Raw genomic sequence first — 9,061 nt, 5'->3', positions numbered from 1 at the left:
CAGGACATGCCCCCTGGGACCCTCCTCCTCCAGCCACGGCCTCCCTGCCTACAGGTCCCTAGTTTAAAACTGGGGATGGGCTGATTAGGTTACAGCTCAAACAATCCTTCCACCTCTGAACCTTCCTGCATTCACACAGGGCTTTGGGGGGCCCCTCGTATCCAAACCATAACAGTGAGATATTGGATATCCAGTATTCCAAACAATGCAGTGCACACCAATACCATGTCTGCTTTCTCCTTAAGTAAGGAACTTTTATTAATAAAACTGAAAACCTTCAGTTCCTGTAAATTTAGACTATGATTCAATCCCCCCAAACGAGCTCCACAATCATTCCTTTTTAAGGATGACTTCTGAAAGTCTGACATGAGCACTTTAGAGATGATTAAACACCATTTTCCAACAAGAAAAGATCATCCAACAGGGTTCTCCGTTTCTATTCTGACATGCTTTTAATGTCTCAAAAATCTGAGATTGCTAGGAGGATTTTTAGGCTGAAAAAATAATCTTATATTTCTTTCTTTAGAGCGCATGGGATAAAAGAACACATTGGTAACGCAACTTTAGTCAACACTCTGCTCCATTTAAGAAAGTCCGTATTTTGTAATTAATTGTGGAATACGAAACAGTGTCCGCCAAGGATCAAAAGGAACAGACGAAAAAGCAGACAGCGGATGTGGGTGAGAGAAGGGAACTGTCAATCATTGAGTGCATGTCAACTGGAGCCCAGGGTCCGTCAGCTCGTGCTGGACTGGTGCCGTGGCCACACCGGGCCTCTGCCTCGGCCCTGCCTCCCCAGGCGTGTCTCCACCCAGCAGCGAGGGGCGCCTTCTAAAACCTTGAGTGTGTCATGTTCTGCTCAGTATGTTCCAAGGAGCCTCCAGCACATTCTGAGCAACACTCAAAGTCCTTTCCGTGGTCTGTGGGGGCCAACGTGATTCATCCTCTCGTTGCTTTTCTGACCTCATCTCCGACTCTGCTAGGGCTCATGGGCTTTCTTGATTCTCCTCTTCTTCACCTGCTGGGCCTCTGCTGCCTCAGGGCCTTCTTATCGGCTTTCCCTTTTTCCTGATTCACTGACTTCTGAAACTTATGTTCCTAATTCTGTCACCTCATCAAAGAGGCCTTTGCTGGCCATCTCATCTAAAACAGCACCTACACCCTCCCCACCCCTCTCCTGCTCTGCTTTTCCTTCTTAGGGAACATCACTACCTGACCTACCACCTACAGGGTGGTTCTCCATTTCCTTCCACTCCACTGTAATAAAAAAGACAGAGGGAACTTCTTTCCAGTCACTGTTTAGTGCCTGGTGCCCAGGACAGTGAGCAGCACATACTAGATGCTCAACAAAATGTATTGGATGAATGAAAGGAACTCTTAATTCCTAACTTCATCAGATCTGGGCCATGAATGTAGAAATCAATACACGGGTGCTTCCCTGCCTAAAAGATGACTCCATAGAAATGTAAGCCTCCCACATTTTTAAGTGTTTTAAAACAAAACAACACAATCCCATAATCTTCTCTGCTTTTTAAGTTCTTTTCTTCTGCAAATCCTCAGTGTTTTCGAGGTCCGGGGTGGGACAGGAGATCAGAGTCCTGGATAATCAGTGGGAAGGAACAGGGAGAAGCCCTCACGAGCCTTTCCACAGCTGTTCCTTGTCAAGGGAACGCAGTGAATTATAGTAACAATCCTAGGAGGAAGACAAACAGCCAGTGTAGGGACAATGGGAAACCGCTGTAGGTCAGCAGTGAGCTCAGAGGTGGGAAGAGGTGGGTCAGATGACCCCAGGAGGAGGCCCACCGGGGCAGCTGTCACCTGAATACTGTGCCTGGCCCTCATCGGATGCCCCACGTAGGCCATCTCACTTACCTTACTAACAGCTTTGCCAAAAAAGTATCTCATGCCCGACGTAGAGGGGAAGCAATCAGAGCTGGGGAAAAAAAAGGGTCCGTCAAGGTCCTGGCTAGAAACCCAAGACCCAGCCCAAAGGGTTTAATGGAGAGAGTTAATGAAGGGTGCAGTTTCCAGAGATGTGCACAGAGGGGGCCGGGAGCCACTAACGGATGGGACGGACAGACGCCTGGGGTGCCAGCCCGAGGCCCCTGGGGGCGAGGGTGTGTCACCATGGGGGGGTGGCCTGTGGTGGATGGGAGGAATGCGGGCGAGCCTGCCTTCAGGGTGCACCTGCTCAGGCCGAGCAGGTAGGACCCAGGGCGAATGGATTGGGGTGGGTAGGGGTCTGAGAGTCCGGAGCCTGGGGCCCGCGCCTCCAGCTGGTTCCTCCAGACTTGGCGGGAGGGCGTGGGCAGCAGGGACCTGCTGTCTTGGGGGAAGAGGGGGAAATTCCCTCCTCTCCTCCTTTCCCTGTACCTCAGCTTCCCCTTCTGTCCTCTGCCCTCCTCCCTCCCTCCTGGCCTCCCTTCTTCCTGTCCCTGTCACTCCCTCCCCCGTCCCCTCCCTTCTTTCCGCACTTCCTCTGCCTCAGTCCCGTGGACACAGGGACACCAAGGCTCCACCCCACCCTGAGGCCCGACAGCTCGACCCTGTTGGGGGGAACTTCTCGAAAGCCCTGAGCGTCTGCTTTCCATTTTCCTTTTCAAAAAGGCTGCCTTTGCCCAGTCCTTGGAGACCAGGAGTGCACTGGAGTCCCTGTCCTCCCGCCATCCCCTGCAGCAGGCTGGCTCCAGAGCAGGCACCACCCTTCAGAAGCCGCCACCCTTCAGCTGACCCGGCCTTGAACTTAGGCTGTGGCCTTCATTCATTTATTTTTAAAATAGCATGTCCACGTGTGTCACACTGAAAAGGACCCAGGGATGTCTTTGCACGGTGCCTGTTTGGAGGCCCTCACACCTGAGAGCTGTTTTTGAAAAAAATCAGTGAGTGGGAAGGATCCCTGTGGCCTGTGTCCCCAGGAGGGCCAGGGAGACCCTCCCGAGACAGCAGCAGGGGCCAGTCAGAGCTCTGCTTGAGGTCGGTTGTGGTCAGAAGCTAGTGAGTGAGACAAAGCCACAAGATTCAGAGGAGAAACGATCGGCTTATGAGCGCCTTGACCCAATCAGCGATGGATCCCCGATGGATGGGCTGGGTGCTCACTGGAGGCTGGAGGAGGTGGGTGCTGGGGCGTGCCTTTGGGGTATACATTTTGTATCTGGTGAGTGGACTCTCCGCTGCTTCCCTCCACCACGCTGTCCGCCATGATGTTCTGCCTCACCTCCAGCTCCAAGGAATGGAGCCCGCTGTCTGTGGGCTGAGACCTCTGAGCCCCCAAATCAACTTTTCCTCCTTGACAGTTGTTCTTGTCATGTCTTTTAGTCACAGCAGCGAAAAAAGCTTCTCTGCCTCCCTGGAGTCTGGATTGGGCCGAGACCATTCTCTGCACCCCCATTTGTGAAATGGACGTGGGGAGACCATTCTCTGCACCCCCATTTGTGAAATGGACGTGGGGAGCTCTCTTCTGTGAACAGAAGCGCTGCGAGGGCTTTGTGAAGGACTCAGAGCCTGCCTTTGGTGAGCAGAGCACAGGGCACGTGGCTCTTCTTGTTGGTCACAGCACATTGGCTTAGATCCCTCCACTCTCACCAGTTTCCTGCTACAGTGTCCCTAAGGCCACTGCAAGGAGAATTTCTCCAGGGCCTTCCAGGTCGTCATCATACCCATGTCTCAAGACCAGTCTTGGGGCTATTTGTTGCTATCAATCAAACTTTCTCCATTCAACAGGAAGGAGAAAGGTAGGGAAGATGGAAGATGGAACCCAAAGTGGCTCACAACAAACCAAGGGCGGTCCCTTCCTTCTCAGTGTTCCCCAGGGTCTCTCAAACCTGGCCTTCAGCCCTCGTGAGGCTTTTTTTTTTTTTGATACCAGGGAATTGAACCCCAGGGGTGCTTGTCGACTGAGCCATATCCCCAGCCCTTTTAAAAATATTTCATTTAGAGACAAGTTCTGGTTGAGTTGCTTAGGGCCTCGATATTTTGCTGAGGCTGGCTTTGAACTTGCGATCCTCCTACCTCAGCCTCCTGAGCTGCTGGGATTCAGGTGTTCAACACATAAACTTTTAAGTTCCCAGGAGGATTTGGCCCACAGGGGCCAGGAGCAGATGGGAGAGTAGAAGTGGAAGGACACTGGGCTACCTGCTTCCCAGCCTGCTCTCTGCCGGGGCCTCAGGCTGGCCCTGTTCTCCTGGTGCACACCATAGTCCTGCCTGGCTTGCCTTTCCCCAGCCATGTGGCCCCCACCCCTCTGCCCAGTTATAGATAACAACATCTCCTTGGGTCCGGTACGCAAGGCTCCTTGCTGTTACTGACCCAAGGGTGACTCTCTGTCTTGTTGGTTTCCTTAACCCTGGCAAGAACACCTGTGACAGGGACTCTTCCGTCCCCACATCAGGGTGCCTTGTGCTGAGATGCTGCCCTCTTACCACAGGGCTGCAGCTGGGGCCCTGGGAGGATTAGCTCAGTGGTAGAGTGTCGTTATGCCTGGCAGCCCTGGGTTCAATTCCCAGCAAAGAAGGGGGGGAAAAGAAAGAAAGAAAAAGAAACCCAGAAACTAACAGAAGAGAGGGTCAGAAAGTAGGAAAGGGTCATTGGATTCAGGAACAAGGGCATGGCTGATCTCAGGTGACCTTGGCCAAAGCCACCTCTCCAGTCCCTGGAGACTAGAGGAGAGGCCCTCATGCACGTGGCTCACAATGCGGGCTCCTGGTGGTCCCGGCCTTCTCTGGGGAGGAGGAGCTGAGGTCCGTGGAGACGGAGGGGAGGAAGACTCCAGAGCCTCTCAAGGAACATGCCCGTCCCTGCTTTCCTGCTCTGGCACACGAGGGGCTCTTTATGTCTCTTTGTGGGTGAGGAGAGTCGAAATTACAAACAGAGGGAGGCTCCGGGAGCTGAGCAGCTCCCTAGCAGTCCCAGTACCTCCTCTCCAGGGCCAGGTGCCCTGCAGTCTGAGGACCCATGTTCTCCTGTGTCAGGGGGACAATCTTCTAGGAGTATGAAACATGATAAAGGCCAGGAGTCCCATCACCAAATCGAAGTCCTTTTCCTGATCGCCCTTGTCAATGTTTAGCTGCGGTTAAGTCTCAGAGATGATGCTAAAACAAAATAGCCTCTTGGAGGTACAAAGCTTTTGTCACCTATTTTTTTTAAAAAAAAATTGTGATAAAATATACACAAACATTAAATATACCATGTTAACCACTTATTTTCACTTTTTAAATTTTTATGATTGATTGATTGATTGATTGATTGATTGCAGCACTAAGGATCAAACCCAGGGCCTCACATATACTAAGCAAGAGCTCTACTCCTGAGCTACACCCCAGCCCAGTCTTAACTGTTGTTTCATGTCTAGTTCAGCGATGGCAGATGGACTCACATTGTCACGGCAACCAGGGCTTTTTTTTTTTTTTTTTTCATTTTCCTCAAACAGAAACGCTGGACCTATTAATCAACAGTACCCCAAGTGCTGTCCTCCCAGCCTCGCTCTCCTGGCCACCACCTTTCTACTTTCTGTCCATGGACTTTGCCTTTTAGTGACAGGCTCATTCACTGAGGGTAGTGTCCCCCAGCTTCCCCAGGTGGTGGTCCTGGTCGGAATGCCCTTCCTCTTGAGACCACTGATCCCCTGTTTGTGCTGCCGGTGGCTTTCCCAGCTCACAGGGGCCTGCATACCTATTTATTTATCTCCCACGCTCATTTTCTAGGGGATGCAGTCCAGGTGCAGTCGTTGCTTTGGTGGCAGCTGGGGAAACAGACCTCCCGGCCTCAGGACCACCCAGGAAGCTCTGGCGGGGGACCAGATCGCAGCCTGTCGACTCCGGGGGTCCAGTGTGCTGTCCCTAGAGCACAGCTGCATTTATAGAGCCCTGGATGAATCCTGGGAGCAGGCTGCCGCGTGGCACGGGCGTGGGACGCTGGCAGGGGGCAGGAGATCTCCTGGGAACGGGCCAGTGACAATCCAGCCACAGGTCAGACGTAGAGGAAGGGCGGAGGGTGGCAGGCGGCCTGCAGCCAGCCCATCTCTGCCCCGGGTCTGGGCAGCCAGCCCTGCTCCCCGGGCTGCTCACAGTCCCTCTGGACACAGGACACAGGCCAGAAGTTGTGCCAGGCCAGTCCCAGGGGCTGGGTGAGCACTGCGGGGCTGGCCAGCCTGACACAGTGAATCTTCAAGGTCATAAGTCAGTGATTAGAGCAGCCAGAAGGGACAGGTGAGGACGCTGGGATGTGAACGTGCCTTGCTTCGGGGACACGCTGCTCAGGGCGTCCGGTGCTTCCCCTGAACTCCGTGAGCTGGTATCTCTGGGAAGATCTCTACTGGAGGTCTCGCTGGGTTGGCGGGGATTCCCTTGGAACATCTCTCTGCTGGCTGGCACACCCACGCGGCCACCAGACAGTTCCAAAGAACAGACCTCTGTGCACTGAGGCTCGCCCCACCTCCATGTCCTTGCAAACTGACTTAGAAGCAGTAGCCCTCCTGCCCATCATGTGGCTGAATAAGCCACACAATGTTCAAAGAAGACCCTTTGCAAGTCAGGTCCCGGCAAGGGAGGCAGTGAACTGGCATCTGCTGCCTCTGAGTTTGTGTTGGGAAACTGGGTCACACACTACCGGGCTTAGTCCTTGAGTTTGGAAACTTCTGGAATGTTTGCTGTGTGCCGTGGCTCGCAGGCAGGTTATCCTGGTTAATCATCTGTTCTGGTTAAAGGGGAACTATTATCATTCACAGAGCACGACTTTTCAAAAAGAATCAGACTGCCACCAAACACCCTCGCCAGTCAATTACAAGGGAACGTGATCCAATCTCTCTATTAAAATACGAAGGATGCTTTATTTCCTTAGGAGTGTCATTATCAACCCCATGCACCAAAAAAGAATTGATAAAACATGCAAATGCTGGTTAATAGGATGCTGAATGAACAGTTTTTAATGAACTTCCGTGTCTTGATTCTGTCATATATTAATTTTCTTAAAAGGCACTGAGGATGTTTGAAGATGATTAAGATTCAATAAGCTCATAGGAGAGACTGACCTTAGAGGCAAATTCTGCCCACTTTTCTTTTTTTAAAAAATTATTTATTTATTTTTTTTAGTCATACATGATAGTAGAATGCATTTTGACATATAATACATACATGGAATATACATACATCAATCATATTGTCTATTCTATTCTGCTGCCCTTCCTGTCCCCCCTACTCCTCCCCTCCTCTCCCATCTTTTCTCTCTATCCAATCTAATGTGACACACTTTTAAAAAAATTTTTCTTATTACAACATCATATATGTATTCTGTATAACAATGAGGTTCTCCTTCCATCTTCTGTGTAACTCCCCTTCTCCCTCTTTTTCTCTCCCACCTCTCTTCCCTCCCACTTTTCATTTGTACAGAATTCCCCTCTTTAAGTTTTCTGAGTTTTTTCCCTCCTGTTTTCCTCAAATTGAAGACAAAACAAAACACATAAACAAATCCCCATTATCAGGAAACTCATGACTTCCATAAACAGTTATGAATCTGCTATTGGAAAATCCCATTTATTCTCACCTCGGAAGCCGTGGAGAATAAAGCCCACCTCTCCATTTTGGGATAACTAGGACATTCATATATGCCTGTCCCCCATTTCTTTTTAGCTAATTTTGTCACTTTCAGTTCCTACAGCCTCCCTTAAATGTTGGCCAACCATCTGTTGAATTTTCTCCTGTTTACAGGGCTGGAAAGGGGAACTGGGAAGGCAGATGTGGTAAACCCAATGCTGAGAGTCGTGGGGCTGTCACCTCCTTGCTTCTAAATCGTGTCCTTTCATAATATGCTTGGGAGCTCTGGCCCTTTCCAGAGTCATTGTCCCTGGGTTCAAATTCTGGCTTTGCCACATCCTACTTTGTAACTTTGGGCAAGCAAATCAACTCTTCAGTGCTCAGTTTTATCTTTCTCCTTATTATAGTGCCTGACTCCCAGCCTGGCAGGGTGAGACCATACATGGAAGTGCTCAACACAGACCTGGAACTTAGTAGATGCTCAATGCACCTGCGGTAGATGGGTCATGGCCAGCACAGGTATTCAAGCCTCAATGCGTGAGTTCACATCAGTCAACTTCAATTTTTTTCTCTCCCACCTATGAGCCGGAAGACTTTTTATAACTGGCTTAAATGCTTCCTGCCTCAGTTTCCTTATCTGCAAAATGAAGATTTGGGGTTTATGTGAGAATGGGAGGAGCTATCACATGTAAGATGCCTGAGACTGGAAAGTACGAAGGGCAGATGAGAGCAGTTATTATTATAGCTTGAAAATGCATCTTATTTTGAAAAGAAGTCCCATCAGGAGGTTGACCCCTGTTGGAGCCAGGAACACCAGCAGGCTGATTCCCACAACCTCTCTTCCTGGGTTGCTCTGTGCATAGAAAATTCTCACTGTATTTTTGTGGCTCAAACTATGCCCTTAGCAGAACATCTTGAATGTGGTAGTGTTGTTAGAATTCCTGGTCTTTGGAATCACATCTGTCTTTCCTCTGTACTTAATTGAAATCTGCTTTTCTAGATTTGAGCTTGATTATATACTTTCTCTCCAGACTCAGCTTGAGAGCTGCCACTTCAGAGAACTGCTAGGATCCTTCCGGGGAGGATGGACCCCCCACTATAGTTCACCCACCACTGCACCAGGGCATTCGCATAGCTGTGGACTCAGGCTGTGAGCCCCTCAAAACACAGCGGTGCTCATTGTGTTTTGTACATTTATTGTGTCCAGGCTTTGGGCCTCCATGGCTGTAAAGAATGCACTTAGAATAATACCCAACTTCTGCATGCTCCTGCCCGATGGCCAACCCGCAACAAATTCTTTCTTTTCCAGAAGCGCTTAGAATAAAGAAGGTGGAATAAATGCTATGCTCAATGTAGTCTAGAATTCCCATCTGTAATAAAAATGAGAATGTTGGGGAAGAAACTTGTTTCAACTGATTATTGCCATTGTTTCTGAAGTAGCAAAGTTACTTTTCCAAGACCAGTTTCTTTTCTATATCCCTAGTGGCATTCCTCTCAAGAAAATCCTGAATTAAGTCTACAAGGGAAAATAGAAT

At 50.0% G+C, this 9,061-nt stretch overlaps 1 long non-coding RNA gene across 1 annotated transcript; it reads left to right on the top strand.

Moving 5' to 3' along the window:
* Positions 1 to 5,306: 5,306 nt before the first annotated feature.
* On the top strand, positions 5,307 to 9,061 carry LOC308649822. Its single transcript, XR_014022175.1, has 3 exons — positions 5,307 to 6,203; positions 7,934 to 8,045; positions 8,558 to 9,061. It is a non-coding gene; the product is annotated as an uncharacterized lncRNA (long non-coding RNA).

Source organism: Spermophilus citellus (genome assembly GCF_964194105.1).
Source record: "Spermophilus citellus genome assembly, chromosome: 5".
In the NCBI taxonomy this organism is placed as follows: Eukaryota; Metazoa; Chordata; class Mammalia; order Rodentia; family Sciuridae; genus Spermophilus; species Spermophilus citellus.
This window is presented reverse-complemented; position numbering and strand designations above follow the sequence as displayed.